The 24,734-nt window shown below is 40.8% G+C and overlaps 1 protein-coding gene across 3 annotated transcripts in view; it reads left to right on the top strand.

Annotated features, from left to right (window-relative positions):
* Positions 1 to 24,734, top strand: part of ARMH4 (armadillo like helical domain containing 4) — a 213,388-nt gene that overhangs the window by 42,769 nt on the left and 145,885 nt on the right. Inside the window, exon 1 of one of the 3 annotated variants that reach the window (XM_049898062.1) lies at positions 13,179 to 13,263. The exons of the other annotated variants lie outside the window; for them this stretch is intronic. The gene's annotated coding sequence lies outside the window, so the exon portion shown is untranslated. Of the gene's footprint in view, positions 1 to 13,178; positions 13,264 to 24,734 lie in introns of those variants that run through there. 3 annotated transcript variants of the gene reach the window in all.

The raw sequence follows: 24,734 nt of genomic DNA, 5'->3' as shown, positions 1-24,734 counted from the left end.
GTATTCTGCCTCTGGTAATTCCAGGAATGCACTTTCATCTAGAAGATCCCTGGACTCTTTGTTTTGAGAGCTTGTTGAGGTGATCATGGCCTGTTTCTTTATGTGACTTGATATTAACTGTTGTCTCCTAGCCATCTATAAGTTATTGTATTAGTTTATGTTTGCCTACTGTGTTGTAGCTTCTTGCTTTGTTTTGTTTGGATATGCCTAGATGGTTGCTTGAGCGAGCTAGCTTGATTGTTTTCACCTTTGGAGCTCTGGTGTCCTGTCCTCAGATGGGTAGAGCTGTTATCAGGTATATCAGTCTGGGGGTCCATTCAGTTTTCTTGTATGAATTCAGCTCAGGTTTCCAGGTAGCTGATCATCAAGTATATGGTACAGGCTCTGCTGTACAGTTCTGGAGGGGCAGGGGTGATTGGTGCAGGTACCAGTATCTGGTTGCAGCAGGGGGTCTCACTCTGAACAAAGCAGGCAGTTGAGAACCGACCCCTGAGTGTCTCTGAGGAAAGCATGTCCCTATTCCCTACAGCATGCAGGTGGGTGGGTTCTGCAGACGGACCATGGGCACCCAAAGGTTTTGGTTGTAAGGACTGGGAGGTACCAGTTATCCTTGGACCCCTGTCGCGGGTGGCTGGGTGGCCTGAGTGGAGCTACCAGTCCTTAGGCCCCTGATGTGGGTAGGTGAGGACATTGTTTAATAGGCAAAGCAATGCCAAACATCAAACATCCACCTCTCCACTGCACAGCTGAAATAGTTGGAGTCTGCCAACAAGGGCCTATTCTCCTGAAATAGGCCCACACAGGTCCATGCAGAAAGGAAAGGTGCTCAAATTCCCAGACCGTTTATACCTGGACAGGAGCTGCTTCTGTCCTGAGCTCCCCCGGTTAGCGGAGCTGGAAAATTATCTTTTCCCTTAAACGCAAATTTTTTCCTTCTCCAAGGCTGAGAGGATGGCTCTAGGTGCTCAAAAGTGCCTATCTCAGGCCCCGGGAGTTCAGCCACTGAAGCCAGCTTTGGGTTGGGGGGGGGCGGTAAAATATATGCAAGTACTTAGCTTTTGCCGAGAGCGCCGTTCTTCTCTGGTTCCAGAGATGTAAGTAGGCTGTGTGGCTGGCTGCTTCTCCCAGAGGAAACTGCGGCCAAAGGCTATTACCAGCCCGCTGCGGCCGCTCCAGGAATAACGCCCGAGGGCTCCCGACTATTCAGGCCTGGTAACTCCTCTGCTTCTGAACCGTCTTTTCCTCCCCCTGCCCCTCTGTTCATTTTCTAAGCTTGCCTTTGATGCTCAGGGCTCCTAGCTTGTCATAAATATACTTGTTTCACTTGTTGTTTTGGGTCTTTGTTGTAAAGAGGGCTTGCCGGAAGTGTCTGTCTATTCTGTCATCTTGGCTCCGTCTCCCAACTGATGCATCTTAGAAGGCCACTTGCTAGCTTTTAAGACCCCAGATGCCTCTCACCAAAGTGGGATGCAGAATGTTTTCTTAATATACTTTGTTATGACAATTGACCTAGATGTCCCCTGAAACCATGATCCCCAGACCCCCACCCCTGCTACTCTGTCCCTTGAAGTATTTGGTTGTAGTCACGAAACTTCTTAGCTTTTGGATTAGTCCAGTTGTGCTGACGTCCCCTGTATTGTGTGTCGTTCCCTTCACCTAAAATAATTCTTGTCTACTGTCTAATTAGTGAATACACCTCTCCTTCCCTCCGTCCCCACCCTCATAACCATCAAAGAATGTTTTCTATTGTGTTTAAACCATTTCTTGAGTTCTTATAATAGTGCTTTCATACAATGTTTGTCCTTTTGTGACTGACTGATTTCACTCAGCATAATGCCATCCAGATTCCTCCATGTTATGAGATGTTTGACAGACTGATTGTTGTTCTTTATCAATGCGTACTATTCCATTGTGTGAATATACCATAATTTGTTTATCTATTCATCTGTTGATGGGCACCTTGGTTGTTTCCATCTTTTAGCTATTGTAAACAGTGCTGCAATGAACATGGGTGTGCATATATCTATTTGTGTGAAGGCTCTTATTTCTCTAGGATATATTCCAAGGAGTGGGATTGCTGGATCATATGGTAGTTCTATTTCTAAGGAAGCGCCAAATGGATTTCCAAAGTTGTTGTACCATTTTACATTCCCACCAACAGTGTATAAGTGTTTCAGCCTCTCCACAACCTCTCCAACATTTATTATTTTGTGTTTTTTGGATTAATGTCAGCCTTGTTGGAGTGAGATGGAATCTCATTGTAGTTTTGATTTGTTTTTCTCTAATGGCTAATGATAATGAGCATTTCCTCATGTATCTGTTAGCCGACTGAATGTCTTCTTTGGTGAAGTGTCTGTTCATATCCTTTGCCTATATTTTAATTGGTTTATTTGTCTTTTTGTTTTTAAGGTTTTGCAGTATCTTATAGATTTTAGAGATTAGACGCTGATAGGATTTGTCATAGCCAATTTTTTTTTCCCAGTCCGTAGGTTGTCTTTTTACTCTTTTGGTGAAGTCTTTTGATGAGCGTACGTGTTTGATTTTTAGAAGCTCCCAGTTATATAGTTTCTCTTCTGGTGTTTGTGCATTGTTAGTTATGTTTCGTGTACTGTTATGCCATGTACGAGGGCTCCTAGCATTGTCCCTGTTTTTTCTTCCATGACTTCTATCATTTTAGATTTTATATTTAGGTCTTTGATCCATTTGGAGTTAGTTTTTGTGCATGGTGTGAGGTATGAGTCTTGTTTCATTTTTTTGCAGATGAATATCCAGTTATGCCAGCACTGTTTGTTAAAGAGACTGTTTTTTCCCCATTTAACAGACTTTGGGCCTTTGTCAAATACCAGCTGCTTATGTGTGGATGAATTTATGCCTGGATTCTCAATTCTGTTCCACTGGTTCCATTGTTGTACCAGTACCTGGCTGTTTTGACTATAGTGGCGGTATAATAGGTTCTAAAATCAGGTAGTGTGAGGCCTCCCACTTTGTTGTTCTTTTTCAGTAATGTTGCACCTGTCTGGGGCCTCTTCTCTTTCCATATGAAGTTGGTGATTTGTTTCTCCGTCTCATTAAAAAATGCCGTTGGAATTTGGATTGAAATTGCATTATATCTGTAGATTGCTTTGGGTAGAAAAGACATTTTCACAATGTTGCATCTTCCTACCCGTGAGCAAAGTATGTTTTTCCACTTACATAGGTCTCTTGGTTTCTTGCAGTAGCGTCTTGTAGTTTTCTTTGTTTAGGTCTTTTACATCTCTGGTTAGATTTATTCCTAAGTATTTTTATCTTCTTGGGGGCTATTATAAATGGTATTGCTTTGGTGATTTCCTCTTCGGCATTCTCTTTATTGGTGTAGAGGAATCCAACTGATATTTGTATGTTTAGCTTGTATCCTGATATTTTGCTGAAATCTTCTGCTAGCTCCAGTAGTTTTCTTGTGGATCCTTTAGGGTTTTCTGTGTATAAGATCATATCACTTGCAGATAGACATACTTTTACTTCTTTCTTACCAATCTGGATGCCCTTTATTTATCTAGCCTAATTGCTCTGGCTAGGACCTCTGGCACAATGTTGAATAAAGGGCATCCTTGTCTGGTTTCCGTTCTCAGGAGGAATGCTTTCAAACTCTCTCCATTTAGGATTATGTTGGCTGTTGTCTTTGTATAAATGCCCTTTATTATGTTGAGGAATTTCCCTTCTATTCCTATTTTGCTGAGAGTTTTTTTTTTTTTTTATCATGAATGGGTGTTGAACTTTGTCAAATGCCTTTTCTGCATCAATTGATAAGATCGTATGGTTCTTGTCTTTTGTTTTATTTAGTTGATGGATTACATTGATTCTTTTTCTAATGTTGAACCATCCCTGCTTACCTGGTATGAATCCCACTTGGTCATGGTGAATTATTTTTTTGATACGTTGTTGAATTCTAATGGCTAGAATTTTGTTGAGGATTTTTGCATCTAAGTTCATGAGGGGTATTGGTCTGTAATTTTCTTTTTTTGTGGTGCCTTCACCTGGTTTTGGTATCAGGGTTATGCTGGCTTCATAGAATGAATATGAGAGTGTTCCATCCTTTTCTATTCTGAAATAACTTTAGTAGTAGTGGTGTTAACTCTTCTCTGAAAGTTTGGTAGAATTCTCCAGTGAAGCTGTCAGGGCCAGGGCTTTTTTGTTGTTGGTATTGGGAGTTTTTTAAATTACCTTTTTAATATCTTCTTTTTTTATGGGTTTATTTAATTGTTCTACCTCTGTTTGTGTTAATTTATGTAGGTAGTGTGTTTCTAGAAATTTGCCTATTTCCTCTAGGTTTTCCAATTTGTTAGAGTACAATTTTTCATAGTATTCTGTTATGATTCTTTTAATTTCACTTGGGTCTGTTGTGATATCGCCATCCCATTTCTTATTTGGGTTATTCGCTTCCTGTCCTGTTTTTCTTTTGTCAGTTTGGCCAATGGTTTATCAATTTTATTGATCTTTTCAAAGAACCAGCTTTTGGCCTTGTTAACTCTTTGAATTGTTTTACTATTCTTTATTTCATTTAATTCTGCTCTAATTTTCATTATTTTCTTTCTTCTGGTGCCTGAGGACTTCTTTTGCTCTTCTGTTTCTGTTTGTTCAAGTTGTAGGGTTAATTCTTCGGTTTGGGCCCTTTCTTCTTTTTGGATGTGTGCATTTATTGATGTAAACTGACTTCTGAGCACTGCTTTTGCTGTGTCCCAAAGGTTCTGGCAGGATGTGTTTTCATTCTCATTTGATTCTATGAATTTCTTTATTTTGTCTTTAATTTCTTCTATTAACCCGATAGTTTTTTTTTAGCAAGGTGTTGTTCAGTTCCCGTGTGTTTGATTTTTTCCCTTGTTTTTTGTGTTATTGGTTTTCTGCTTTTATGGCTTTATGGTCAGAAAAAATGCTTTGTAATATTTCAAGGTTTTGGATTCTGTTAAGGCTTGCTTTATGGCCTAATATGTGGTCCATTCTGGAGAATGTTCCATGTGCATTAGAAAAGAAAGTATACTTCGCTGCTGTTGGGTGGAGTGTTTTGTATATGTCTATGAGGTCAAGCTGGTTGATTGTGGCATTTAGATCTTCCATATCTTTATTGAGCTTCTTTCTGGTTGTCCTGTCCTTCACTGAAAGTGGTGTGTTGAAGTCTCCTTCTATTATTGTGGAGCTGTCTATCTCTCTTTTCAATGCTGTTAGTTTGTTTTACATATTTTGGAGCTCTGTCACTGGGTGCATAAATATTCATTATGGTTATGTCCTTTTGATGTATTGACCCTTTAATCATTATATAGTGTCCTTCCTTGTCCTTTGTGGTGGATTTAACTTTAAAGTTTATTTTTTCAGAAATTAATATTGCCACTCTTGTTTTTTTTTTATTGTTGTTTACTTGATATATTTTTTTCCATCCTTTGAGTTTTAGTTTGCACGTGTATTTAAGTCTGAGATGTGTCTCTTGTAGGCAACATACAGATGGATTGTGTTTTTTAATCCATTTTGCCACTTTCTGTCTCTGTTGGTGCATTTAGTCCATTTACATTCAGCGTAGTTATTGATAGGTATGAGTTTAGTGTTGACATTTTGATGTCTTTTTGTGTAGGGTCGCTATGAGTCACAATCGACTCTATGGCACTGGGTTTGGTTTTGGTTTTTGATTGTTGACTGTTTTTTTGTTCCACTTAATTTTCTGTGCTGAGTCATTCTCTTTATATATTTTCTTTTCCTCTTTTTCATTGTTGTTGATTTTATATTTGCTTGTCTTTTTTTTTATAATTTTTATTGTGCTTTAAGTGAAAGTTTACAATTCAAGTCAGTCTCTCACACAAAAACCTATATACACCTTGCTACACACTCCCAATTTCTCTACCCCTAATGAGACAGCCTGCTATCTCCCTCCACTCTCTCTTTTCATGTCCATTTCATCAGCTTCTAACCCCCTCCACCCTCTCATCTCCCCTCTAGGCAGGAGATGCCAACATAGTCTCAAGTGTCCACCTGGTCCAAGAAGCTCACTCCTCACCAGCATCCCTCTCCAACCCACTGTCCAGTCCAGTCCATGTCTGAAGAGTTGGCTTCGGGAATGGTTTCTGTCCTGAGCCAACAGCAGGTCTGGAAGCCATGACCACTGGGGTCCTTCTCGTCTCAGTCAGACCATTAAGTCTGGTTTTATGAGAATTTGGGGTCTGCATCCCACTGCTCTCCTGCTCCCTCAGGGGTTCTCTGTTGTGTTCCCTGTCAGGGCAGTCATTGGTTGTAGCCGGGCACCATCTAGTTCTTCTGGTCTCAGGATGATGCAGTTGCTGGTTCATGTGGCCCTTTCTGTCTCTTGGGCTCATAATCACCTTGTGTCCTTGATGTTCTTCATTCTCCTTTGATCCAGGTGGGTTGAGACCAACTGATGCGTCTTAGATGGTTGCTTGCTAACGTTTAAGACCCCAGACACCACTCTTCAAAGTGGGATGCAGAATGTTTTCTTAATAGATTTTATGATGCCAATTGACTTAGATGTCCCCTGAAACCGTGGTCCCCAGACCCCTGGCCCTGCTACGCTGGCCTTTGAAGCATTCAGTTTATTCAGGAAACTTCTTTGTTTTTGGTTTAGTCCAACTGTGCTGACCTCCCCTGTATTGTGTGCTGTCTTTCCCTTCACCTAAAGTAGTTCTTATCTACTATCTAATTAGTGAATATCCCTCTCCCGCCCTCCTTCCCTACCCGCCTCGTAACCACAAAAGAATGTTTTCTTCTCAGTTTAAAGTATTTCTCAAGTTCTTATAATAGTGGTCTTATACAATATTTGTCCTTTTGCAACTGACTAATTTCACTCAGCATAATGCCTTCCAGGTTCCTCCATGTTATGAAGTGTTTCACAGATTCCTCACTGTTCTTTATTGGTGCGTAGTATTCTGTTGTGTAAATATACCATAATTTATTTATCCATTCATCCGTTGATGGGCACCTTGGTTGCTTCCATCTTTTTGCTATTGTAAACAGTGCTGCAAGAAACATGAGTGTGCATAAATCTGTTCGTGTAAATGCTGTTATTTCTCTAGTATATATTCCAAGGAGTGGGATTGCTGGATCGTATGGTAGTTCTATTTCTAGCTTTTTAAGGAAGCACCAAATCGATTTCCAAAGTGGTTGTACCATTTGACATTCCCACCAGCAGTGTAGAAGTGTTCCAGTCTCTCCACAGCCTCTCCAACATTTATTCTTTTGTGTTTTTTGGATTAATGCCAGCCTTGTTGGAGTGAGAAGAAATCTCATTGTAGTTTTGATCTGCATTTCTCTAATGGCTAATGATTGTGAACATTTCCTCATATATCTGTTAGCTACCTGAATGTCTTCTTTAGTGAAGTGCCTATTCATATCTTTTGCCCATTTTTTAATTGGGTTATTTGTCTTTTTGCAGTTGAGTTTTTGCAGCATCATATAGATTTTAGAGATCAGGTGCTGATCAGAAATGTCATAGCTAAAAACTTTTTCCCAGTCTGTAGGTAGTCTTTTTACTCTTTTGGTGAAGTCTTTGGATGAGCATAGGTGCTTGATTTTTAGGAGCTCCCAGTTATGTAGTTTTTCTTCTACATTCTTTATAATGTTTTGTATACTGTTTATTCCATGTATTAGGGCTCCTAACGTTGTCCCTATTTTTTCTTCCATGATCTTTATCGTTGTAGATTTTATATTTAGGTCTCTGATCCATTTTGAGTTAGTTTTTGTGCATGGAGTGAGGTATGGGTCTTGTTTCATTTTTTTTGCAGATGGATATCCAGTTATGCCAGCACCATTTGTTAAAAAGACTGGTCTTTAAGTTTTTCTTGTATTTTATTTTGATATGTAGGTGTCTTAGTCTTCTAGTGCTGCTATAATAGAAATACCACAGTGGATGGCTTTAACAAAGAGAAGTTTATTTTCTCACAGTAATGTAGGCTAAAAGCCCAGATTTAGTGTTTCAGCTCCAGGGGAAGGTTTTCTCTCTCTGTTGGCTTTCTTACCAATCTCCCCCCAGACTAGGAGCTTCTCTGTGCAGGGACCCCAAGTCCAAAGCTCTGCTCCCAGCACGACTTTCTTGGTAGTATGAAGTCCCCTGTCTCTTTGCTTGCTTCTCTCTTTTATATCTTAAGAGATTGCCTCAAGACACAATCTAATCCTGCAGGTTGAGTCCTGCCTCACTAATACAACGGCCACCCATCCTGCCTCATTAATATCACAGAGGCAGGATTTACCACATATAGGAAAATCACACAATACTGGGAATCATAGTCCAGCCCAAGTGATACACACAATTTTGGGGGGACATAATTCAATTCATGACAGTAGGATTGTTAGTTTCCTTTGTGATTACTTTAAGTTTACCCCTATTTTTCTAAGTTTAAACCAATGTTTTATTTCTCTGTATCGCCTTGACTTCCTCTCTGTATGAAAGATCTGTGACTACATTTTTTAGTCCCTCTTTTTTGTTTTAATGTTGTCATCTTTTACATAATAATGTCCCTGTTTCCCTGTTTTGAGCATTTTAGCTGTGATTTATTTTTGCGATTTCCCTATCTGGGTGGATATCTGGTTGCTCTGTCCTGTGTTCTAGTTTTGTGTTGTTATCTGATATTATTGACTTTCAAAAAAAAAAAAAATTTTTTTTTTTTTTTTAACCAGAGGACTCTCTTTAGTATTGCTTCTAATTTTGGTTTCATTTTTACAAATTCCCTGAACTTCTGTTTGTCTGGAAATGTCCTAATTTCACCTTCATTTTTGAGAGACAGTTTTGCTGGGTATATAATTTTTGGCTGGCAATTTTTTTCCTTCCAGGCTGTATATATGTTATCCTATTGCCTTCTTGCCTGCATGGTTTCTAATGAGTACTCCAAGCTTAGTCTTATTGACTGTCCCTGGCTACTTTTAAAATTCTCTTTATCTTTGGTTTTGGTAAGATTGATTATAATATGTCTTGGTGATTTTCTTTTGGGATCTACCTTGTGTGGGTTTTGATGAGCATCTTGGATAGATATTTTCTCATCTTTCACGATATCAGAGATGTTTTCTGCCAACAAGTCTTCAACAATTCTCTGTGTAATTTCTGTTATCCCCCTGTTCTGGTACTTAGATCACTCATAGGTTATTGTTGTTGATAGAGTCCCACATAGTTCTTAGCGTTTCTTCATTTTTTAAAGTTCTTTTATCTGATTTTTCTTTGAATATGTTGGTGTAAAGTGCTTTATCTTTACTCTCACTAATTCTGACTTCCATTGCCTCAATTCTGCTCTTATGACTGTCTATTGAATTGTCTAATTCTGAAATTTTATTGTTAATCTTCTGAATTTCAGATTGCTGTCTATTGATTCTTGCAGGCTATTAAATTTGTCATTATGCTCTTGTCTAATCTGCTTATGTTCCTCTAATGCTTTGTCTGTGTGCTGCTTGGCTTGTTCTGCTTTTTGTCTGATCTCCTTCGTGATCTCTTAACGAGTTCTCTATACTAATCTTGTGTATTCTACCTCTGGTAATTCCAAGAAATTATCTTCATCTGGAAGATTCCTCAATTCTTTGTTTTGGGAGCTTGCTGAAGTCATCATGGTTTGCCTCTTTATGTGATTTGATATTGACTGTTGTCTCCGAGCCATCAATAAGTTATTGTATTTATTTATTTTATGTTTGCTTACTGTGTCCCAGCTTCTTGTTTTGATATGCCTAAATAGGCTGCTTGAGTGAACTAGTTTGATTATTGGTGCCTTTGAAGCTCTGAAGTCCTGTCACCAGGTGATTAGAGCTGTTACTAGATATGTGAGCCCCGGAGTCTGTTCACTTTTCTTGTATGGATTTAGCTCAGGTGTCCAGGTAGCCATTTACCAAGGGTGTGGTGCAGGGTCTCACCTACAGTCCTAGATGAGCAGGGGTGATTGATGTAGGCACAGGCATCTGGCTGCAGTAGGGGGTCACACGCTGAGCAAGGCAGGGGGGCTGAGAGCCACCTCTGAGTGTCTGTGAGGAAAGCATGTTCCTGTTCCCTAGAGTGCGTAGGTGGGTGGGTTTTACAGCTGGACAATGGGCACCCAATGCTGTTGGTTGTAAGGAATGGGAGGCACCACTTATTCTTGAACCCCTGTTGCAGGTGGCTAGGTGTTTTGGTGGAGCCACCAGTCCTCAGGCCCTGATGTTGGTAGGTGACGACCATGCTTAATAGGCAGAGCTGTGCCAAATGTCACGAACCTACCTCTCCACCATGTAGCTGAAACAGTTGAAGTTAGACTTCAAGTATATACCCTGTTGTACCGTGCTAATGAGGGCCTACACTGTTGAAATGGGCCCACACAGGTCTATGCAATGGTGAAAGGCATTCAAAGTCCATGGACCCCTTATGCCTGTGCCTAGGCAAGGGAGTTGTTTCTGTCCTGAGTTCTTGGCTTAGGGGAGCCTGCGGATTATTTTTTCTTGTTTGTTAATTTGTTCCCTCTCCAAGGCCAGGAGAATGGATCAGGGTGAGTGCAGAGTCCTTTTTCCAGCTCAGGGGATGCAGCTGGGTGGGACCCCTTGCCTAGTGGGAAGGGACAGGTAAGTGGGAGAGAAGTTTTTCCCAAAGGGGCTTTTTTGGATCTGTGAGGTACATTAAACACAGGTACTTATCTTTTGCTGATTGAGGGCTGCTTCTTACTTGTTCTGAAGGTTGAGCAGACTCTCCACCTCTAGTTCTCTACTGATGTGGAAAATGCGTCCTGAATGCCATTGCTTGCCTCACTGTGCTGATGCCAGAGGAATCAGCCTGTGGGGTGCCAGTTCCCACAAGGTCAGGTCTAGCAACTCCTCGCTGTTTCTCCCTCCCCCTGCTACTCAGTCTGATTCCTCAGCTTTGCCTTTGATGTTCAGGGCTCCTGGCTTGTCATATATAATTGATTCACTTGTTTTTTTTTTTTGGTCTTTGTTGTAAGAGGGACCACAGGAAGTGTCTGGCTACTCTGCCTTCTTGGCCCTGCTTCCAATTTTTGTTTTCTTTATGTTGTGATGTAATTCATACTGAAGGCTATAGTCTTTGATCTTCATCAGAAAGTGCTTGAAGTTGTCTTCACTTTCAGCAAGCAGGTTGTGTCATCTGCATATAACAGGTTGTTAATGAGCCTTCCTCCAATCCTCATGCCCTGTTCTTCTTCATATAGTACAGTTTCTTGGATTATTTGCTCAGCATACAGGCTAAGTACAATGAGAAAGGGTATTACCCTGACACACATTTTAAACCACTTTTTTCTGCATGGCTGAAATAATTTGTATTGAGGAATTAGGAGGCAGGAATTATATTATGGGAGGAGGGTCATTTTGGAAAATGGAAAATTTTTAGTGTATAGAAGGTCTGGGGAGTGGAGTTCCATCCTGGGGCTTAGTGAATCATGTGGCTGATAAGAGAACACTAAGATGTTGGAGAGAGGTGCAGAGAGGGAGGAAAGAAGCTGTCAAAGAAATACGGAATTTTTCAAATTTGTGTGAAGGTGTGGTCCTAAACATGAGGGGAGCAGGAATCTCTTCCCCTTGTTTTCTTCCTCCTGCTGTCTGCTTGGCCCTCGGGCTTTAGTGCCCAGCACTCAGGTTGCTTTTATTAGTACTGTTGTTTACTTGCATTGGGGTCAAGTGGGCTAGCTGAGAACCTAACCATACTATGTAACAGTGTTTTTATAGGAAGTTGTGGTCTGAGTTTCAAACAAATGACTTAAAAATTAAATGTTGAAACACTACTTGGTAATACTGGGTGTGGCTTATCTATCTGACAGGTATTGAATCCAGGTAGAAGGTCTAGTATCAATACAACATCTTATATTGTATTACATTCCATACACATTAAAAAAAATACAGGTTTTATAAGTTCAATTCCGTTCGATCCAATCACGTTCTATTCAACAACTATTTGTTGACTACTTATCTAGACAAAGATGTCTTCTCAAGGGAGGTGGAATGGATAAGGTCCAGGGCATATAATTGCATTGTGTTAGACATGGGGTCAACGGTGAACAAGACATTGCTCTGACCTCAAAGTGTTTACAAATAACTACAAAACGCTAGGAAGACAGCTATTATAAAAAAAGCTAATGTATGTAGCAGAGGCATTGCAGATATAAAGTGCTGTGGAAGTGTTCTAGGATGGGCCTTTAGATTCCTGACACTTCTTTCCACTCATGATTAGGAGTAATGGAGAAAGTAAACTGAGGTCATAAATTCCCCTTGGTGACACTAACCATAAGACCTTGGGCAAATTACACAGCTTCTCTGCCTCAGTTTCCTCCCCTCCCCCTGTTAAATGCAGATTATTATATATACCTTCCAGGGTCATTGCGCAGGTCAAGCAGATAAAGAACGGAGTGAAACACCTAGCATTGCGCCTGGCAGGAGTAAGTGCTCAATAAATTGTACTTATTAGTATTAGCACTTATTTTGAATTTCTCTGAGTGAACCAGAAGGAAACACTTCATGTAGGACTCCTTTATAGGGTCCTACTTAGGGGCACGAGCCCTGGTGGCACAGTGGTTAAAAGTTTGGATGCTAACGGAAAGGTCAGCAGTTGGAACCCACCAGCTACTCCACAGGAGAAAGATATGGCAGTCTGCTTTCCCTTGGAAACCCTATGGGGCACTTCTATTCTGCCCTGTATGGTCGCTATGAGTCGGAATCGACTGGATGGCAACTGTTTTTTTTACTTAGGGGCGCGATGCTAGGTGCTTCACTCCGTTCTTTATCTTCTGTGTCAGAGAAGCCGTACACAGTGCCCAGAGGAACCTCCTGCAGCCTCCGACCTGTGCCCCTTGCTCTTAACCAAGGACCAGAGAAATTCGAGCTCTTCTGAGAAAACGGTGCCTCGGGTCTCTTCTCCATAAGTACGAAGGGGGAGCTGCTGCAGAAGCCGAGGCTGAGAGGAGGGGCTTCCGGGCAGGGTGTCTCTAGAAGGTCCTGAAGCGCCCTAGGGAAGGAACCCGGCAAGACCCTCGCCCATCCCGCTCAGTTCGACCCCCTAGCAGAAGCGGACGTGGGGAAGCGGGCGCTAGGGGAGTGGGAGAGCAGCATCGTGTGTCGCCGGGGAGCGCCAGCCGAGCCGGGGCGGGCTCGCCTTCCCGCCGCCCAATCCCGAGCCTTAGCCGCGGCCTTATGAATAAGCAACAAAGCGAAGCGCCCTCCCCCCGGAGTCCCAGACAGCAGAGGGAGCCGCCGCCGCCGCAGCCGCAGGGGCCGCCGCGGGGATGCTGAGAGCAGGCGCTGCCGCTGTCCTCTGCGCGCTGCTCCGCTGAAGGCGCACAGGTGAGGACTGACGGGGTTCCTGCCTCTCGGGCTGCCGCGGCTGCAGACGGGGCGCCGGGGCAGGGATGGACCCAGAGCCTGGGGCGGCGCGGGGCCGCCCCAAGAACGGTGCGGTCCCAAGAGCGGCGCAGTTCGGGGCGCGCCAAGCGCGCGCCCAGCGCCCCCGGCGGAACACTGTGCCGGGGCGCAGGGAGCGCGGGGGCCCCTCTGGGCGCTCTGGGCAGGCCTGGGAGGGCTAGCCGCGCTCTTTGCTTCAGCCCAGCCTCGCGGCTCCGCACCGGCGAGAGGGCCTTTGTCCTGGCAGAGCTTGCCGGGCTGGCTGCCTTTTGTGTGGGCTTTTCTTTCTCTCCCTTCCCAGTCCTGCAGCGGTGATGGAGAAGTTCCCAAAGACTATGGTTTGCTCCTTTCAAACCATTAATTACAATGTCCCCAGTACCACTCATCGCCCAGCAGCCAAGGAGCCAGTGGGGTTGCAGAAATGTGTTTTGCTACTTTGCAAAAAACAAACAGTTGAGTGTTTAGATGAGGGATTTCACGGAACATCCTTGCTCAGACCCTGACCCGACCCCCAGAACCTGGAAAGGTCACTTGATTAGAAAGAGGGCCTGCCTGCAGGTTAGACCGGAGGAGGTGAGGCTCTGCCTGAGTCTCCAGAATGGTTGAGAGCGGTATGCACGTCCTGGTAGCTGACAGAACCCGATCTGTGTATATTTCAAACATATGGAGACCTGGCTGGCGAGAAAGCAGTCGGAGTGAGCAAAATATAGGATCTGCAAGAGTTTGTGTTCTCAAAGATGAGAAATCTTTGCCCTCCCAAGCTGAAGTCGAGATTTGCCGAATCCTGGCTCCTGTTTTTGGTGCTGAAGTGATATGGAGGAAACTGCTTAAAACTGTCTTCTTTCTTTCGAAGTTTTAGTTTGAAACTTAAGAGGCAGGGGCTCACAAAGCCATCCACAGAGCTGTGATGCTCTTTGTATATTTCTTTGGTCACAAGTGAGGTCGCTGGGCATCTACAGAGTCAGTGACTGACTTCTATGCACTGGCCAGCAGAACCCACTGTAGCATCTGTTGAAAGAAACTGAAAACCAGGAGGGTTTACAGTATCAGGGCATTGTCACTTTTACATTCATTCAGTAGAGATTTAAGGGAAGTATGACTTACTGTTATGAATAAGGTGGAGTTTGTTATATTTGTCATAATAATGAGCCAAGTACTTCTGCAGCAGACTTAATATTGATCGCATTTATTCACAAAATTCCCAAGTCACTGGGTTTCTAAGGAGCCGCAACAACAGAGGCAATTAGGGAGATGTGGATTTGTCTTTGTTTTCATGGAAGGCTTCTTGCCATGTATTCCAGTGTTTCCTGCTAGACTTTTATAGTGTCATGGTTTGGTATTACAGAGATGTTTGCTACCAAATGTAAGTATAGAATCAAGATGAGGAAGATGGGCTTGCCTGTTAAAGAAAATTTACACACTTCAGCTAAAGATGTACTTCATCCTTTATTCAGCAGATATTTGCTAGAAAAGTTGCACATGGAATTGTGTTTTTGTTAATTGAATTTTGTTTGTTCTCATCTAGGGAAGCGGGCTGTTTAGAGGGAAACTTGGCTTAATCTCTTTAAAAGGAAAACTTGTTCCCTAATTAAGATGTGTGATCAATTCCGTTTTTCTATTTTGTGTTTACTTGGTGATTATAAGAAAAGTATCCGAATCCAGTTTCAGTTTGAAAGATTAGATATGTTTATTCCTTGAAATATTTACCTTGAGATTATCTTCCCTTTAAATTCCAACTAATACTAAGAGAGTTTGTTAAGCAAATGAGGCTTGTGAACCGCAGAGAATAAAAATTGAAAAGGACTATATGATGGATAAATGAGAGCTTGCTGATTAAGGTTGATCAGAATAGGATTCTGCAGGTATCAGAAAATCTCCGGATCACTTTCCCTACCTGACAAGCTGAAAGAGGAGGCTCCACTGAAATATATGAGGGGAAAAGGCTGTTCCATTTGTGACTAGTATCATGGATGCTCCCAACTGCTCCGATTTCTGTAGTTTGAGGGGAATGTATGTCAGTACCACACCTGCTATGTCTTATATTGTGTGATACTTAAAAAAATGTTTTTTTAAAAATTATTTCATTTCTATTATCTCTTTTAAAAAAATTCCTACTCCACTCTTTAAACAAAATAAAATGAGCATTATCATCACCATTTTACCATGAGAAAACTGAGTTTTGGTGATTTGTCAAAGGTAGAGGTGAAACATGAAATGAGTTTTTAAATCTCCAAGTCTAGGTTTTTTTTTTTTTTTAACCAAGATAAGCTAGGGGTGATAAGCCAAGACATCTTCATTTGTCTACATTGCTAAGTTGTAGGGAGTGAAGCTTGTGGGCTGAAATGTAGAACTTAGTTGTGGTCTGCAGGGATGGTAAAGTAAAGCACTTTGCTGCTGGTTGCCAGAGTAACCATCTTGACCCCAGCTTACTTACCCTCTTTGCTGTCAGTACTAATGTCTGTTTCCTCCTGGGGGATCATGCTCTTCTTTGTGATTGCTCCATTCTCCCTCCTTCCACTTTAGTAGAACATGCTGCTGAAAGGATCATCTGTCATTCTAGCTGTTTAAATCATGGCGAAGGATGACTGAAGCCCAGATCAGTATAAAAAGCCAGGGACGGTTGTCAATAGCATAGTGAACAGAAGTGTGGTATCTTAATGCTACTTGCCATAGCAGGGTTAATAGGGTCAGATTCTTGATAAGCTCAGCTTTAAGTAAGTTAAATAATATGATAACAAGAGCCTTAATGGTTAAAAAAAAAGAAAGAAGTAAGATAATGACAAATTCATCATTGAGGATCATGAAAAGCACAAAATGGAAAGAAGATTATTAAGACACAAAGAAGGAAAAGAGTTCCCTTTTTCCTCATCAATCAAGGAGTCAGTAATTGGGTTTTAGAAGGTGAGATGGTAATCTGGAAGCAAGTTGACATGAAGCACTGAGACTTGTTAATACTGATCTATTTTTTTGTGAAATAAACTCTTATACCTAAAATATACGAGAAATGAAAATACAGAAGTTATTATTATTATTAAAATGATACATTGAGTAAGTGGCCAGAATTGACTAGGTGCTGAAAAAGCACACAGTTACATGTGGCTAGATCATGAAATGTCATTGAAAATCTTACAATAGAAAATGGAGACTCTAAACATCCTTTTTCACATTCTTAAATGGTTATTTATATTCATGTCAGTAAATATTTATTGAACACCTCCTTTATGTGCCTACTATTATTAGCAATTATATGGCAAACAAAGGAAGATTAAAGACCAGCGTTTGTGTGCAAGAAACATAATCTTATTTGACAAGACTTACAGACATGATGAATTGTGCTGGAGGAGCTGGGAGAAGGGTGGGAAAAGAAGGGGGCAGGCATTTGGGTGACAGCAGCTAGTAAACGGGATGTGATCTGGGGGGGCCAGGGTTTACATAGCTGCGGTAGGGAAGAAGGCGGTGTCTTTTCTAGCATGGTGGCATGAGCAATACTTCAGAGCCTGAAATAAGTATGGCGCATAAGATGGCAACATGGCCAAACTGATGGTAGTATTTGTACTGGGCACTAGTGGTGTGAGTTGTGCTATTGGTACAGAGTGTGGCAGTTGTATGTTTGGAGACATTTTGTGATGTGTTGTGGGAGTGAAGAGAGTTGTAGTGGCAAAGACAGGCAGGAACCCTGAAGTTTGACAGAATTAAATTCAAAAACAGACACTGCCGCTTAAGAAAGTTAATTATCCTCTATTATTATCCTCTTTCTCATAAAAAAAAAAAAAAAGGTGGGGATAATGGCAGTACTTATCTCAATAGGTTATTGTAAGACTTAAATAAGATAATTTACAGAAGGTACTTAACAACACTTGGCACATAGGCAGCGCCCCAAAAATGGTAGCCATTTTGATTGCGATTATTGTCATTTTTATTCTTAAGAATAAATATCAGAATTGTATAAAATGGATTGAAGAGGAGAGAGTGTGGACAGGGTCATGAATTAAGAGGCAATTAAAAGAGTAACAGTACACTGAGGTGATAAGGAACAATTATAAGAGATATCATTGAGGGAAAGATACACAGAAATCCTGAATCTAGAATGTAAAGGTGAAAAGAATTAAAGATGATACCAAAGGTAAGCCTGAGAAGAATGTAGTGCCATGGACAGGAAGAGGAGAAGTCAATTAGATGATGAAGAAGGCTTAGTGTTTGAGGCATTCAAATGGAAACTTCCAGTAGACATTGAAAATCTAAGATTAAGCAGCTTGCTTCCTCCCACCCCCACCCTAGCTTTTTACTGTGAGAAAAAAAAAAAAAAGTATATATATAAGGAAGTTTGTCACCAGTTTATTGACATCCTCTACAGACCTCCTGTGTCTTAAATACTGTTAGTGCAAATGTTCATGTTCCTTACATATTATACATGAAACTCAATTTATTTTGGAAATAATAGTTTTGCCACTGATGGAAATGTTTCAACATACTGGTTCCCCTTTTGTGTCTTCATTTTGCTCACATACCTAAATAGCAATGTACACTTTATTTGGAAAAATATCATTGACAGACTTAAAAAAAAATCTGATTTTTAAGTCTAACAAGACAGCTAAGACTGCATTTTTTTATCTCGACTTTCATTTGTCTTTGAAACTTGAATCTGCTTGGATTTGACAAAGAAACAGATTCTGGACTATTTCTATTTGAGACTGTCAAAGATAATGCTTGACAGAACAGTTTATCTGCCCGCTCGTGGCAGAAATGCAGTAAATGGTTCAGAGGACTATGGAGCCATTAGGATACCTTGATAGGGAATGATAGTCAAAGTGCTACTGACTTGCTCTGAAGGGTATTTTTTGAAAGCTATTACAAGCTAATATCCACTGTCAGTAATTTGGCAAGAGTTTATTTATCTGAATTCATTTGCATTAAAGAATATGGTTAAAAGAAAGCAGCATCCAGCAACACAGTATGAGGAAAAAGTAACGGAAGTTGTTTGTTAAACATTCTTCTGATTGAGTTAATTTACGATAAATTCTAATAAGCAATGAAATCTGCACTTCCTCCACCTCTTTTCCCAAGCAAAGCAGGCTGTAGATAGTCATCTGTTTGTTCAGCAGATATTTACTGAGCATCTCCTCCGTGCTAGGCACTTCGCCAGGTAGGGAATACATGTTGAGGAAAATGAAAAGGCCTATATCCTTCAAAATATGGTTACAGACAGTTTTGTGAGTCTAGAAATATTGTCATTGAATTCCCAGTGACCAATCTATTCTTATTTTTTCTCTAAATTCACACAGCTCCATGGTAGGATACCAAACTCAGAGAGTGGCTATATGAGCGGAGACCATCTTTTGAAATACAGAGAAAGATAGGGAACTTGAAGGTCATCCACTGTTTTATCTGAGTTGCAACTTTGTTCTCTGCTGCTGCTCCTACAGGCTGGCTTTTCTTCTTCTTTGAAAGTTCAGGAGTTGCTTTGAGTAGTGAGGAGAAGGCGCGTAGGGCCACAGTACAGAGACCTACAAGAGGCTGATGGTTCACTCCCACTTTTTCTGTCATAATTGGAGTTAGAAAGCAGGTGGCCAGCACTTAATCATAGAAGGAAAATCTTTTAGAGGAATGACAGAATTTCCTTCACGCAACAATTCTGAAACTCAAGATCTAGATAAAAATAAAATCTTGAAGAAAAATCAGAATTATATTAAATCTTTATCCTTCCTGCCCCCCCAAATCTGTTTTGTTCATAAAATTCTTCTCAGTCCGATTCCACCAAAATCACTGCCTGTCAAGTTGGTTCCGCCTCACAGCGACCCTGTAGGACGGAGTAAAACTGCCTCGATGGCATTGGGTTATGGGGTTATAGGGCTTCCGAGGCTGTAAATCGTCTCGGAAGCAGACTGCTAACTCCTTCTACCTTGGAGTGGCTGGTGGGTTTGAACCACTGAACTTTCTGTTAGCATCTGAGTGCTTAAGCACTGCACCACCAGTGCTCCTTTACATGATTCTAGAACATACAAATAAATTGTGAAGCATTCATTCAGTCACCTGGGTGCCTTGCCTATTTGATGGTAAAATTGTGGGAAAATGGAAACGTTTTTATTTTATGTCATGTAGAGGAGACATGAAGATCAAATCATAGCAGTGGAAGGAATTTCAAAGAAATTACTTCATTTAACTCCACATTTGTCAAAGGAGGAACTGAGGCCACTTACCCAGTATCACATTGTAAGTTTTGGCAACAATAAAGCTAGAATTCAGAAATAATTTTCCTGATGTGGAAAATATGGAAGTCTTTTAGAGCAATGAGAGAATTTCCTTCTTACAAAACCCTACTGCCTCTAAACCCTACTGCTGCTCATGATGGCCTGGAGTTTTCAGGTGTTTATCCAGAAGTGTGAGCTCATGTAGACCAAGCTTTCAGGCCATACCCTCCATCTTCTGGGATGTTTAATAAGATATTACTGAATGGAAGCATTATTTGTTCATAAAAATACGACTATGTGATGGAAACAAACCATAGAGTTCTATAGCTTCTACCTATCTTCAAATATATACAGTTTACTGTAGCAAAACACCAGCCTTACACTCTTTTAGAAGTGAAAGCAAAAAGTTGTATTGTGGAGGGGACAGATTCGTGGATTGGGATACACCATAGCACCCAAGGCAGGGGTACAATAGTATTCCAAACTGTGAGAGGACAGTGAGGTTTTTGATGAGGTGGAGTATACAAAGGCTACACGCTTGCAGGCATGAAAGGGGTACATGGCAAAAAGTCACAAGGAGGGTCTTTAGGCTACAAATCTTAACATTATCAATTCTCTTTTCTAACCTGGAGCATGTGGACTAAGACATTTCTCCTGGATCAAGCTGCACAAATGTTGTCGACAAACATCTTTTTTTTTTTTTTTTTTTATAATAACTTTTATTAAGCTTCAAGTGAACGTTTACAAATCCAATCAGTCTGTCACATATAAGTTTACATACATCTCACTCCCTACTCCCACTTACTCTCCCCGTCTTGAGTCAGCCCTTTCAGTCTCTCCTTTCTTGACAATTTTGCCGGCTTCCCTCTCTCTCTATCCTCCCATCCCCCCTCCAGACAAGAGTTGCCAACACAATCTCAAGTGTACACCTGATATAATTAGCTCACTCTTCATCAGCGTCTCTCTCCCACCCGCTGACCAGTCCCTTTCATGTCTGATGAGTTGTCTTCAGGGATGGTTCCTGTCCTGTGTCAACAGAAGGTCTGGAGAGCATGGCCGCCGGGATTCCTCCAGTCTCAGTCAGACCATTAAGTTTGGTCTTCTTATGAGAATTTGGGGTCTGCATCCCACTGCTCTCCTGCTCCCTCAGGGGTCCTCTGCTGAGCTCCCTGTCAGGGCAGTCATCGATTGTGGCCGGGCACCAACTAGTTCTTCTGGTCTCAGGATGATGTAGGTCTCTTGTTCATGTGGCCCTTTCTGTCTCTTGGGCTCTTAGTTGTCATGTGGGCTTGGTGTTCTTCATTTTCCTTTGCTCCAGGTGGGTTGAGACCAATTGCTGCATCTTAGATGGCTGCTTGTTAGCATTTAAGACCCCAGACGCCACATTTCAAAGTGGGATGCAGAATGATTTCATAATAGAATTATTTTGCCAATTGACTTAGAAGTCCCCGCAAACCATGTTCCCCAGACCCCCGCGCTTGCTCCGCTGACCTTTGAAGCATTCATTTTATCCCGGAAACTTCTTTGCTTTTGGTCCAGTCCAATTGAGCTGACCTTCCATGTATTGAGTGTTGTCTTTCCCTTCACCTAAAGCAGTTCTTATCTACTGATTAATCAATAAAAAAACCCTCTCCCACCCTCCCTCCCTCCCCCCCTCGTAACCACAAAAGTATGTGTTCTTCTCAGGTTTACTATTTCTCAAGATCTTATAATAGTGGTCTTATACAGTATTTGTCTTTTTGCCTCTGACTCATTTTGCTCAGCATAATGCCTTCCAGGTTCCTCCATGTTATGAAATGTTTCAGAGATTCGTCACTGTTCTTTATCGATGCGTAGTATTCCATTGTGTGAATATACCACAATTTATTTACCCATTCATCCGTTGATGGACACCTTGGTTGCTTCCAACTTTTTGCTATTGTAAACAGAGCTGCAATAAACATGGGTGTGCATATATCTGTTTGTATGAAGGCTCTTGTATCTCTAGGGTATATTCCGAGGAGTGGGATTTCTGGGTTGTATGGTAGTTCTATTTCTAACTGTTTAAGATAACGCCAGATAGATTTCCAAAGTGGTTGTACCATTTTACATTCCCACCAGCAGTGTATGAGAGTTCCAATCTCTCCGCAGCCTCTCCAACATTTATTATTTTGTGTTTTTTGGATTAATGCCAGCCTTGCTGGTGTGAGATGGAATCTCATTGTAGTTTTAATTTGCATTTCTCTAATGGCTAATGATCGAGAGCATTTTCTCATGTATCTGTTGGCTGCCTGAATATCTTCTTTAGAGAAATGTGTGTTCATATCCTTTGCCCACTTCTTGATTGGGTTGTTTGTCTTTTTGTGGTTGAGTTTTGACAGAATCATGTAGATTTTAGAGATCAGGCGCTGGTCGGAGATGTCATAGCTGAAAATTCTTTCCCAATCTGTAGGTGGTCTTTTTACTCTTTTGGTGAAGTCTTTAGATGAGCATAGGTGTTTGATTTTTAGGAGCTCCCAGTTATCGGGTTTCTCTTCATCATTTTTGGTAATGTTTTGTATTCTGTTTATACCTTGTATTAGGGCTCCTAGGGTTCTCCCAATTTTTTCTTCCATGATCTTTATCGTTTTAGTCTTTATGTTTAGGTCTTTGATCCACTTGGAGTTAGTTTTTGTGCATGGTGTGAGGTATGGGTCCTGTTTCATTTTTTTGCAAATGGATATCCAGTTATGCCAGCACCATTTGTTAAAAAGGCTGTCTTTTCCCCAGTTAATTGACACTGGTCCTTTGTCAAATATCAGCTGCTCATACGTGGATGGATCTATGTCTGGGTTCTCAATTCTGTTCCATTGGTCTATGTGTCTGTTGTTGTACCAATACCAGGCTGTTTTGACTACTGTGGCTGTATAATAGGTTCTGAAGTCAGGTAAGGTGAGGCCTCCCACTTTCTTCTTCTTTTTCAGTAGTGCTTTGCTTATCCGGGGCTTCTTTCCCTTCCATATGAAATTGGTGATTTGTTTCTCTATCCCCTTAAAATATGACATTGGAATTTGGATCGGAAGTGCGTTAAATGTATAGATGGCTTTTGGTAGAATAGACATTTTTACTATGTTAAGTCTTCCTATCCATGAGCAAGGTATGTTTTTCCACTTAAGTATGTCCTTTTGAATTTCTTGTAGTAGAGCTTTGTAGTTTTCTTTGTATAGGTCTTTTACATCCTTGGTAAGATTTATTCCTAAGTATCTTATCTTCTTGGGGGCTACCGTGAATGGTATTGATTTGGTTATTTCCTCTTCGGTGTTCTTTTTGTTGATGTAGAGGAATCCAAGTGATTTTTGTATGTTTATTTTATAACCTGAGACTCTGCCAAACTCTTCTATTAGTTTCAGTAGTTTTCTGGAGGATTCCTTAGGGTTTTCTGTGTATATAATCATGTCATCTGCAAATAGTGATAACTTTACTTCTTCCTTGCCAATCCGGATACCTTTTATTTCTTTGTCTAGCCTGATTGCCCTGGCTAAGACTTCCAACACGATGTTGAATAAGAGCGGTGATAAAGGGCATCCTTGTCTGGTTCCCGTTCTCAAGGGAAATGCTTTCAGGTTCTCTCCGTTTAGAGTGATATTGGCTGTTGGCTTTGCATAGATGCCCTTTATTATGTTGAGGAATTTCCCTTCAATTCCTATTTTGGTAAGAGTTTTTATCATAAATGGGTGTTGGACTTTGTCAAATGCCTTTTCTGCATCAATTGATAAGATCATGTGGTTTTTGTCTTTTGTTTTATTTATGTGATGGATTACATTAATGGTTTTTCTGATATTAAACCAGCCTTGCATACCTGGTATAAATCCCACTTGATCAGGGTGAATTATTTTTTTGATGTGTTGTTGGATTCTATTGGCTAGAATTTTGTTGAGGATTTTTGCATCAATGTTCATGAGGGATATAGGTCTATAATTTTCTTTTTTTGTAATGTCTTTACCTGGTTTTGGTATCAGGGAGATGGTGGCTTCATAGAATGAGTTGGGTAGTATTCCGTCATTTTCTATGCTTTGGAATACCTTTAGTAGTAGTGGTGTTAACTCTTCTCTGAAAATTTGGTAGAACTCTGCAGTGAAGCCGTCCGGGCCAGGACTTTTTTTTGTTGGGAGTTTTTTGATTACCGTTTCAATCTCTTTTTTTGTTATGGGTCTATTTAGTTGTTCTGCTTCTGAATGTGTTAGTTTAGGTAGGTAGTGTTTTTCAAGGAATTCATCCATTTCTTCTAGGTTTTCAAATTTGTTAGAGTACAATTTTTCATAATAATCTGAAATGATTCTTTTAATTTCATTTGGTTCTGTTGTGATGTGGTCCTTCTCATTTCTTATTCGGGTTATTTGTTTCCTTTCCTGTATTTCTTTAGTCAGTCTAGCCAATGGTTTATCAATTTTGTTAATTTTTTCAAAGAACCAGCTTTTGGCTTTGTTAATTCTTTCAATTGTTTTTCTGTTCTCTAATTCATTTAGTTCAGCTCTAATTTTTATTATTTGTTTTCTTCTGGTGCCTGATGGATTCTTTTGTTGCTCACTTTCTATTTGTTCAAGTTGTAGGGACAGTTCTCTGATTTTGGCTCTTTCTTCTTTTTGTATGTGTGCATTTATTGATATAAATTGGCCTCTGAGCACTGCTTTTGCTGTGTCCCAGAGGTTTTGATAGGAAGTATTTTCATTCTCGTTGCTTTCTATGAATTTCCTTATTCCCTCCTTGATGTCTTCTATAACCCAGTCTTTTTTCAGGAGGGTATTGTTCATTTTCCAAGTATTTGATTTCTTTTCCCTCGTTCTTCTGTTATTGATCTCTAGTTTTATTGCCTTGTGGTCTGAGAAGATGCTTTGTAATATTTCGATGTTTTGGACTCTGCAAAGGTTTGTTTTATGACCTAATATGTGGTCTATTCTAGAGAATGTTCCATGTGCGCTAGAAAAAAAAGTATATTTTGCAGCAGTTGGGTGGAGAGTTCTGTATAAGTCAATGAGGTCAAGTTGGTTGATTGTTGTAATTAGATCTTCCGTGTCTCTGTTGAGCTTCTTACTGGATGTCCTGTCCTTCTCCGAAAGGGGTGTGTTGAAGTCTCCTACTATAATTGTGGAGGTATCTATCTCGCTTTTCAGTTCTGTTAAAATTTGATTTATATATCTTGCAGCCCTGTCATTGGGTGCGTAAATATTTAATATGGTTATGTCTTCCTGATCAATTGTCCCTTTTATC

This window comes from Elephas maximus, chromosome 10 (assembly GCF_024166365.1).
Source record: "Elephas maximus indicus isolate mEleMax1 chromosome 10, mEleMax1 primary haplotype, whole genome shotgun sequence".
NCBI lineage: Eukaryota > Metazoa > Chordata > Mammalia > Proboscidea > Elephantidae > Elephas > Elephas maximus.
The sequence above is the reverse complement of the archived record's forward strand: the minus strand, read 5'-3'. Positions and strand labels throughout refer to the sequence as shown.